This window comes from Rattus rattus, chromosome 2 (genome assembly GCF_011064425.1).
Source record: "Rattus rattus isolate New Zealand chromosome 2, Rrattus_CSIRO_v1, whole genome shotgun sequence".
In the NCBI taxonomy this organism is placed as follows: domain Eukaryota; kingdom Metazoa; phylum Chordata; class Mammalia; order Rodentia; family Muridae; genus Rattus; species Rattus rattus.
Genome location: NC_046155.1, coordinates 135,265,444 through 135,275,956, shown reverse-complemented (window position 1 = coordinate 135,275,956; position 10,513 = coordinate 135,265,444). Strand labels below are relative to the sequence as shown.

The 10,513-nt window shown below is 42.8% G+C and overlaps 1 pseudogene; it reads left to right on the top strand.

Moving 5' to 3' along the window:
- Nucleotides 1-7,149: 7,149 nt before the first annotated feature.
- Nucleotides 7,150-8,779, top strand: LOC116894292 (annotated as a pseudogene).
- The last annotated feature ends 1,734 nt before the right edge of the window (nucleotides 8,780-10,513 follow it).

Below are 10,513 nucleotides of genomic sequence, written 5' to 3'. Positions count from 1 at the left end.
TCGCCATGAGCAGGAAAGGATTTTGCAAACACTGGGAGCTGAGTGCTGGGCAGTCTTACATCACCAATACTGAGCCTGGTTCAGTCACGCATTCCGTCCTAACGTACCTAGCACGGCCCTTCACAGATAACGTTAGTCACTTCTATTCATTAAATTAACCCCAGACCCTAAGCTCCATGTTGGACTGGAAATTCTTATCACTTCCGAGCTGCTACTGACTAGAGTTTTCTGAAAGTCCCCCGAGAAATAACTGATGCTGGATTATCCGGGAGAGGGTAATGAGGCTAAGAAGCAAGTTCCAGTTAAGTTAATTCAACTCGCGTTATTAAATCAGGTTATTAGAAATCTGTGTATTCTAATGATTTCATTAGAATAAGGAGCTATTCATATTCATACACACTGATTCTGACAAAATTATACATGAAGGAAATGTTTTTGCCTTTAGGAAAACTATCAAAATTATGAAGCAAGCCACATGAGATTTGGTGACTCTCATCCATCAACTGAGCAGAAAATAATGAAGTGAAATTTATCATTTGGAGTTGAAGCATAAGAGTCACCTTCAACCAGAACTCTTCCACTAACAATTTTTAAAACAAGGAAAATGCTCTGATTGTGGATAAATAGAAAGTCTCCAGAAAACAGTGGTCAGGATTCACTGTCCTGTTCTTTTTTGTCCCCCTAGCTCAACGGGGAGATGACAGCAAAGCCCGAGACCTAATGATCAGAGAACATGGTGGCCTTTCCGTTTTCCTAATCTTGGGGCTTAGTGCAAGCAGCTTCTCTCCCCCACTCCCCAAAAGGTTTCCCCAGCCCACTGCTCCAAAACCCTTTTATGCTCCCAGAAACCAGTGGGTCCGTTCTTGCTGTGGATGAGTTTCTTTGACCCCTATTTGACCTTCATCCAAGCTTTGGGGATTTTCTTGTTTGTGAAAGTTAGGATAATAAAATGCACCGGGCAGAAGTTGGGGCCACCCTTCTTCATTGCCTTGGCGTCATTCCGCATCCTTTTGACAGCACTGATGGTACCCACCTCTTGAATCCCTGTGAGACTTAGATGTGATAGTGTAGAATCCTTAAAACAGCACCTGGCTTATGGCACACCCTAAGAGCCAATCATCGTCCTGCTATGTTTCTGTTATTACTCAATCCCTAAATTTACATCTCTGAGCTCCAGCTTCTCACCTAGAAGAAAGTTAAATGGGAAGAGAGCAAAAGGTAACTTTGATTCTGCTACAAGAAGAAACAAAAGGAAACACTGCTATAGTTTAAGTCACATTTCCACCCTCACATACAGTGGGTAACTTCAATACCACACTCTCACCAACGGACAGGTTGGAAGCAGTAATGTGGGAGCTCACTGACATCATAAACCAAATGGACTTAAACAGATATTTGAAGACTATTTTGCCCAAATACAAAAGAATACGCCTTCTTTTTGGAATCCCATGGAAGCTTCTCCAGAACTGACCACATTCTTACAACACAAAGCAAATCTCAAAAGGAAAGAAAATAGAAATAACGCCCAGTATCCTCTCTGACCAGCACAGATTAAAGCTGGATATCAACAACAACAGAAAGAACAGAGACCTTACAAACTCATGAAAACTTAACAACTCTCTACTGAATAAAAACAAGTCTCAAGAGAGAGATTAGGAGAATTGAGTGAAAATCAAGATATAACACCACCCAAACTTATTGGACACAAGGAAGGAAGTTCTAAGAGACACGTCATAGCACTAAGTGCCCACACAAAGACATTGGCTTGATCTCATACTAGTAACTTAACAGCACACCTGAAAGATCTAGAACATTCAGCCCTAAAAGGGATGTCTCCATCAATTCCCTCCCCCTCAGTGAGGGGGCTCTGGCCAGCTCCAGTGTGGCAGCCATGGCTCTGACAGGCCTTGCCCTTCTCCCCATTCCCTCTGCCTTGATAAAAACCTTAGATCACACTCCTAAAGCCAGCCCTCAGGGTCCACTCCCTTAATTGGCCACTTCCTCCTTCTGAAGCTGATACCAAGGTCCAGCTATCAAAGTACTAAGGTCTAGCAATTAAGTCCCCCTTGACTGACCTAATTAACATGCCCAGTTAAATTTAAATACCTCATCCTAACACAGGGTTTCCCTTTTTACCTTTATAAACAGCCATTTTTTTTCTGTATCATGACCATCTCCTCTCTATCCAGAGTCAGTGTTTTGTCCTGTTCCCCTCCAGGACAAATGTCCCTTCCCCTTCTCTCTCATCCTCTATCTCCTGTCCTTGTCTCTTACTCCCTGTCCTGTGGCCCTCTGGGGTAAATAAATCTCCTTTGTGCTGAGAACTTGGTCTTGGGGGTCCTGAGCAATGCCATTCCTTACATTCAGGGTTCAGGGAACTCTGTGGAAGAGGAGGCAGAAAGAGTGTAAGAGTCAGAGGGGAGGGAGGACACCAAGAAAGCAAGGCCATCATGATCCAACAGGGTTGGAACAAATGTGAAGTTACAGAGACTGAGGAAGCATGCAGAGGACCTGCAGAGGTCTGTACCATAGGGTCCTAGAGGTGAAAGGGGAAGTGGACACATGACCCCACCCCTAACCCAGAAGCTATCTCCATACGATAGCCACTTGCCAATCCAAGGGAGTCTCACTGGGGAGCCAAACAGCACTTACAGGTGGGCTCCATGCCCAACACAAAATGAACTCCAGGGCATTTTTGGAGGCTCTCTGTCCCACAATGTTAAGTCAAGATGCCGTTTATTTGTTTGTTTTCTAGCCCACAGCATCTCTGCATATATATTTTGGGATTCTTGGGTTTGCGAAGGTGTGTGTGTGCTACGGGTGGATTTTGTACTTCTCTTTGCTCCTTTTCCTGTTTCTTTGTTTTGGAAACAGAAAGGGCGAGAATCCAGATTGGAGGGGAGATAGGGGGAAACTGAGAGGAGTAAGGAGAGGAAAACTGCAATCAAAATGTATTGTATTATAAAATATGTTTTCAGAAGAAGAAAATGCTGCTCACTCAGATGATCCTCAAACAAATCTAGGAGAGACACCCAGACCAATGCATGCCACGGGGAGACACAATCAACAGGAAAGAGCAACCCAACATGATCCCTCAGAAGTGTCAGAACTCTTCAACTCCTGAGCTCCAGGCTAATGAAGTAAGGCTTGGATGAAGGCTTCAAAAGTTATCACCAAGAATTATCAGTTGGCCTCAGAGAGGATTAAAAACTAACACATCAGTTAAATGCAGAAACTGGAGAGGAAGCCAACATAGAGGAAAAGGTCACCAGCATGAATAAAGCAATCATGAATAAAACAGATAAGAAGGGGAACATCATGAAGAAATAAAAACCCAGGAAGGAAACGTATTTTGAAAAAAATAGAAATTTTAGGAAAGGAAAACTCAATGGAGAAAAATACATGAAAAATATATCAACTTAGACTTGAACAAGCAAAGGGGAAAATATCAGGGATGGAAGACAAGACTGAGGAAAATTTAAATTTCAAACACAAATAGAGAAAAAATAAGACAAGTATGACCACGATGTCCAAGAACTCTGGATTATCAAGAGATCAAATAGAAGAATCCAAGTCTGAAGTGGAATCTAAAGGCATAGAATATGTATGCAATGAAACTATAGCAGAAAACTTTCTGATCTAAGAAAAGAAATAGTTAAGTACAAGAGGGTAGTGAGAATTATGGATTTTTTTTGTTTCTTTAAAAAACAAAGAAATAGGAATGTACTTCTGATTTAATCCCAGGCATGGGGATATGGAGCAGCTTCAGATTGTCCACAGTAGCTGACTAGGATTTGGCTAGTACTCTAGCCGGGGTGTGGTTTCGCCTGCTGTAGATAGTCTCTGCAATTGTGTGACATTTAGAATTCTTGTCTCTTTTCAGAGGTCATGTAAATGCTAGGGTCCCAGGGATTAGCTGTTGATTGTTGGTTGTGGATTGTTCTTGGTCATAGTTTGTTAAGTAGTCATATGCAAAGAAAAAAACAAGAAGAAATTAGATATCCTGACAGCGAAATCGGACTTGCCCTAAGGAATTCTAAGCCCTATCAGCAGGAAGAAATCTAATGATGACATTGCCCCTTTCCAACCCCTGACTTTATTCAGGGATCTCTTTACTCTCACCTCAATCCTGTTTTCTCTTCAATCTAGTGTTAGGGGGCTGAAAGGGTTAAAAAGGGTGGAAGGAAGAAGAACCCACAAAGTAGCAAAGGACAAGCTATAAATGGTGGCCCAGATGTGGACCTAGGAAGAATAGAAAGTTTAATTTTAAATGTCATAGAGGAAATGGCAGGGGACAGAGGAATGGATTTTTTTTCAAGAGTAAAAAGCTTATTGCGACTGCTACCTCTGGAATATCTCCCACTTTGCTCCCAGAGGGGTTTTTCTTTTCTTTTCTTTTCCTTTTTCTTTTTTCTATCTCAGTTCAAAAGCTAAAAAAGACAGGAAGACACTTTTTTATTTCTTTTTTTTTTTTGGATATTTTTTATTTACATTTCAAATGTTATCCCCTTTACTGGTTTCCCATCCATAAACCCCCATCCCATATGCCCTTCCTCCTTCTTCTATGAGGGTGTTCCCCCATCCGACCACCCATCTCTTCCCCCCTCCCTGCCCTGACATTCCCCTACACTGGCAGGAATAAGAGCTTCTCCTCCCAGTGGTGCCCAACAAGGCCATCCTCTGCTACATGTGCATCTGGAGCCATGGATCTGTCCATGTGTACTCTTTGGGTAGTGGTTTAGTCCTGTGAGCTCTGGTTGGTGTATTGTTGTTCTTATGGGGTTTCCAGCTCCTTCAATCCTTTCTCTAACTCCTCCAATGGGGACCCCATGCTCAGTTCGATGGTTGGCTGCAAGCATTCACCTCTGTATTTGTCATGCTCTGGCAGAGCCTCTCAGGAGACAGCTATATCAGGCTCCTGTCAGCATGCACTTCTTGGCATCAGCAATATTATCTGGGTTTGGTGGCTGTATGTATATGGGCTGGATCCCCAGATGGAGCAGGCTCTGAATGGCCATTCCTGAAGGAATGGTATTCAGATCCAAACTTTGTCTCAGGAAGACATTTTGAGAGAAAGTGTTAATCTCAAACTAACCACACTGCCTGATGGGAAGGAGGGGGCAAATCAGAGTTATAAAATCACCATCAATTTTCCCAGTTGCCATATAGCAAACGCCTGCTATCAATGAGAACAAGGTTATGATGAGATAGGATGGTATCCTATAGAAAAGATAGATCTATGCTGTTTTAATTAAAGAGGCCATGGTCTCGTATGGGATGCACTCACTATGGAAAACAAATTCTAAATACCTGGGCTACTCAAAATAGAATTGTTCCCCAAGTCTGGAAGGGCTTAAAACATCGGAACTAGAAGCCAGCCCTTAGTTGCAATGGTTAATATGGTGGAGGGAAGGAGCCTTGAATATTGAACAGCTAAACAAAGCAAGGGGCAGGAATATAGTAAAGAATCAGTTATTGGGTGAAAGGTGGTACCCTGTTATCCAAGAACAGATGACACTGCCACAAGCAATGTTGTTTAGTGGGTTTAAGGGAATGGGGCAAAGTTGAGAGTCTGGCAAAAAGTCTACCTCACTTATAGCGATCTTACAAGGCTGTGGAGAAGTCTTCACTAGTTTTTTGTTTTGGTTTTTTGTTTGTTTGTTTTGTTTTGTTTTTACAAAGATTAGTCTTAGCTGTGAACAAAGCTGTATCTGACCCTGACACAAGACAGGTGTTGATAGAGACCTTGGCATATGAAAATGGGGATATTGAATGTACAAAAGTTATTAGATCATTAAAGGTGTGGGCAACACCTATAGATGCGTGAATAAGGGATACGATGGATATTGATTCTCAGAGGTACCATGCTAGTATCATAGGGCAAGCTGTAGTTAGAGATCTCAGGTCTCAAAATGCCCCGAGTTTTAATGGGGGAAATATGGCCATTTGCAACAAAATTGTGAACAAGGCATCTCTAAGAGCAACGTTTTTCCTAAATTTATATCAGAAAGAAGGCCTAGGCTTCTCAGGGAGTACAAGCCATGTGGCAAGCATTGCCATTGGGCCAACAAGTGTAGATTCAAGAGAGAGATCCAAGGTGATTTCTTAGTGTCAGGAAACAGCCTTGGGGGCCTGGCTGGAGGCACCGAATCGAAAAATAGAAACTGTTTCAGCCTAGGAGTGAAATCAGCCTGTACGCTGTATACTATAATGGAAGTCCATGAAAATCAGCATGGAATCCCATGGAAGTTTTGCATTGGGAATGCAGGTTTGTTTATACCTCCACAGGAAGTGAAAACCTATGGAAACCATCAAAACTGATAAAGAACTGAGTAGGAGAGGTCTGAAAACCTTGGCCACTGAACCAAAAAGTACTTATGTCATTTAAAATGTCTCTGTTTATGATTTTCCATCATACGACACTTAAAAGAAAAGGAGGGAATGTGGTGAGAATTCTGGAGTTTTGGTTTCTTAGATTCACACACACAGAGCAGGGGGGGAGAGAGAGAGAGAGAGAGAGAGAGAGAGAGAGAGAGAGAGAGAGAGAGAGAGAGAGAGAGAGGAGTGTGCTTTTACTTTAGCCCAAAGTCTGGGGACAGGGGCAGCTTTGGTTTGTCCACAGCAGCTGGCTATGATTTGCCTCATCTCTAGGACAGGCGTGGTTTTGCCAGCCACAGATACATGTAAAATTCTGAAGACTTTTCAGGGGATATAAATGCTAGTGTCCCAGAGGTTGGCTGTCGTTGGTTGGTTATTGTTGGTTGTTGGTGGGTTGTTGGATCTTGTTGGTCACGGTTTGTTAAGTAGCTGTGTACAAAGGAGAAACAACAAGAAGAAATTGGATATCCTTATGACAAAGATCCAACTTGCCCCTAATCAGCAGGAGGAGGTCTAATGATAACATTTCCCCTTTTAGGACCCCTGACTTTATTCAGGGATCTCTTACCTCACCCCTTCTACCCTTATTTTTTCTCCTATCTAGTGTTGGGGGGGTTGAAAAGGTTGAAAGGGTGGAAGAAGGTGGAGAAGGGTGGAAAAAAGAAGAATCCACAAAATAGCCATAGTCTAGCTACACACGTAGGATGTAGAGCATCTGTGGACCTTGCCAAAATGTATCCTTCATCGCTGGAGGCACTGGGAGCCCTGGGAGATGCGCTGGTAGACCCAATAGATGAGGAGACTGGGGAAGACCAGAAAGATGGCTCTGGGGTCTACAAGATGACAGGAGATAATTTTTGGTTGAAGAAAATAGAAACCAGTATGGCAGAAGCAGAACGGGGGACCTGAAAGAAATGCTGTGAACATGAAATTAACATTTAGTGCTCACGTCATCAGGACTCGGTCAGCTGACATGCCGACAGTCAGTAGTCCTCACAGAGGCACTCTGGCAGCAGCACAATGAGTTGCAGCTATTGGGATGCTTCCTTTCAGTATGCTGCCCACACATGTGCCACCTAGTCCAGCAACGCAAGCGGAGTTCCTGTGGCACAAAGTCTCCACTGACAACATGGATCCAGACTTCTGGAGAGACTTAAGGGTGATGGAATGAGATGGCATTTCAGCCAAAGGGTGACCAGGTTAAAAGTGCTTGATGCCACATTCAAAGTGACACCCAGACAGACTCTCTGAGCTAAAGCACTGCAGTACTAAGTTACAGTCCATGATCTCACATCCCCCCTCGAGTAAGAGCTGAGGTAGCAGAGGCACTCTATGGTGTGTGTAAAATACATGGGAATTATGGGACGGCTTTTAATGAGTGGAGCGCCATCAGAAATTATTTAAAAAATGGGTGATGGACCGTAGAGTGCTGGGCATCACATGGACATGTATGCATGCTCTGGTGATGAGGTTTTGGAAGATGAAGAGAGCTATGCAGGTCAGCTAAAGGAGTATCTGTTTTCTCAGAAGCACCTCGGGCTGCCTGCATCAGGAAGCATGAGCTTATGCAGTGAGACTTGGAGAAGGCTGCTCAGGGCTTGGCTTCCAACCACTGGGGAATGTGCGAACATTCTTGTTGAAGGGAGCGACTACCAAACTCTTTGGTTGAGAAACTCCAGAGCAGAGAGAAGCCAAAATAAAGGTGCTGGAAGAATTGATAAATGAAGGGGAGCAGCAGCTGAAGTCTAAAAGTCTGGAAGGCAGAGAATATGTGGGAAATGGATGGGCTAATACCATCGTCAAGGAACAAAAGAGCCAGGGCCTACCTATCGGGAGCCCTCATCATGCAGATCAGCACATGCAAAAAGGGACTCTAAGTTTGCACCAATGCCAAGGAATGCTCCAGCAAGATGTAATCCTGTGGAGTGGCTATCTTCAGAGTACCCCAAAAACAGAAGAGCAAGTCAAAAGAAATTCAGTTGCTACCTAATATACATAAAAAATGTACAGTAAATGGAACGAATCAGCTTTCTTTAACCTACGTGTGCTTGTGTTTATATAACACAAAAGGATATATTTTAATGAAGACTAAATATTACAAATTAAGTTTGGGGGGACCGGTGCTGATTCCAGAACACTTAATTAGATAAAACAATGGATTGTCACACTTCTGAACCAATAGCTGAATGTCAGGGTGTTAGTTAATTCCCACGTGATACTCTCAGCCCCAACTGTTCCGGATCTTTTCATGCATGGAGTCTTCCAAAGACGACATTCCCACGGTTACCTGGGAGGACCCACTTCTCTGTACCAGTCGTTTCGTTCTGCCTTGGACTCTAGCTGTTTGGCTTGACCAAGAGCAGCAGAAACTTGTTGTGAAATCTGAGGTTTCCTCCCCCGTTTGCAGATCTCTGTATGGTCTGCCTGCTCTAGCCAATGCCGTCAGTGTGTATTTCACCCACGTTTTGATAGAGTCGGAAATTTTATACTGCCAACAATGAAGTCTCAGCGTCTCAGATCCACAGAGGAATCAATACGTTCTTGTGGTCTAGGAGCTGCTATATAGAAAGCTTTACTCCGTTATTACTGTTAGTCTCAGTCACTGCTCCCCTCAGCAACAGTTTTTCCTTCCTGGCTCTCTTCTGTGCACGCGGCATTTTACGGCAGGAGACATAGCATTTCCACGTGAAACATGCGCACAGTGAGCACCTGTGTTGATACCTTCACCGTGAGTGTGCTTTCTTGTGGCCTGGCTGTGATTTTATACAGATGAATTATGTCGTGTTCTTTGAACGTGTGTTATATGGAACATGATCAGAAGCTGTGCACTCTTCCTGTGCTAGATTGCCGAGTCTTAACCATGCATTCGCCATTTTTATTGTTTTAAAACTATACCCAGTACTGTTCAACATTTGACACTTTTTTACATGCTTAAAAGGTTGCTGGATTTTGTGATGTTTAGCAAACTTATAAAATAAATAGAGGTACTCTCATGCTGATTTTTTTAAGGTTCTGGAAGGCAACTAGAAATGCACCACAGCGTAATCACAGGTGACGAGATGGCATGTCATAGCCACAGTGCCAAACTACCGATTTTAAAGGTATTAAAAGCTATAAGGGGAAAAGGCCAACTCACCCACAAAGACACCAGAGCCAGGAGGAACGGAACGATAGATTTTCAAACCCTGAAAGTAAACAACTGCTAACAAAGATTTCTAGATCCAGAAAGGCCCAGAAAGACTGTCTTTTTAAATTAATACAGAAAAAGGAATTTTTTTAAATACAGGCACAAACTTAGACAGGTCACAACCACAAAACCACCATTGGAGAAAGTACAAGAATTCTATACACAAATAAGAGAGGGTTTCAACCAGAGAGGCTAGGAAAGAAATTTTCATGAGAAAGAGGTGCCTGGCAAGATATAAGAGGCACGTGGGACATGACAGGGCCAAAAAGAACACCTCCACAATACATAATAGTCAAGCCATAAAATTTACAGAACAAAAAAAAGAATATTAAAAGTTTTGAGAGAAAAAGATCAAGTCACGTATCAGGGTGGGCCCATTAGAACCAAGCCTGAGTTTTCAATGGAGACTCTGAAAGCCAGGAGGGCCTGGGTGGATACTCCTAAAGCTCTGAGAAACACCACCAGACTACCATACCCAGCAAAAGTATCAATGGCAATGAGAAAGAAAAATATCTCAGGATAAAAATGCTTTTTAATTTAAAAAGGGGGGGACAATTTATGACCACCAATTCAGCTAGCTCTAAAAAGGATACTCAATGGAAAACTCAAGTACGGAGGAAAGTTTTACCATAGCAAAGATGGTCACTATAACAAACCATCCCAGAAGAGCTAATCCAAGGGGGTGGGGCAAACACCACAGCAAAATGACAGGAATTAATAGAGACTTCTCATTAATAACTCTCAATATTAATGGTCTCAGTTCCCCCACTAAAAAGCCATAGATGAATTGTATTAGAAAACAGTATCCATCTCTCTGCTGTATCCAAAGAGGGCACCTTACCACCAAGAACAGGAAATCACCTTATGATAGAAAGACGGAGAAGGTATTCCGAGCAAATGGAAGAAAGAAGCAAGCATAAGCTGCCATTTTCAGATCTGCAAAACAGA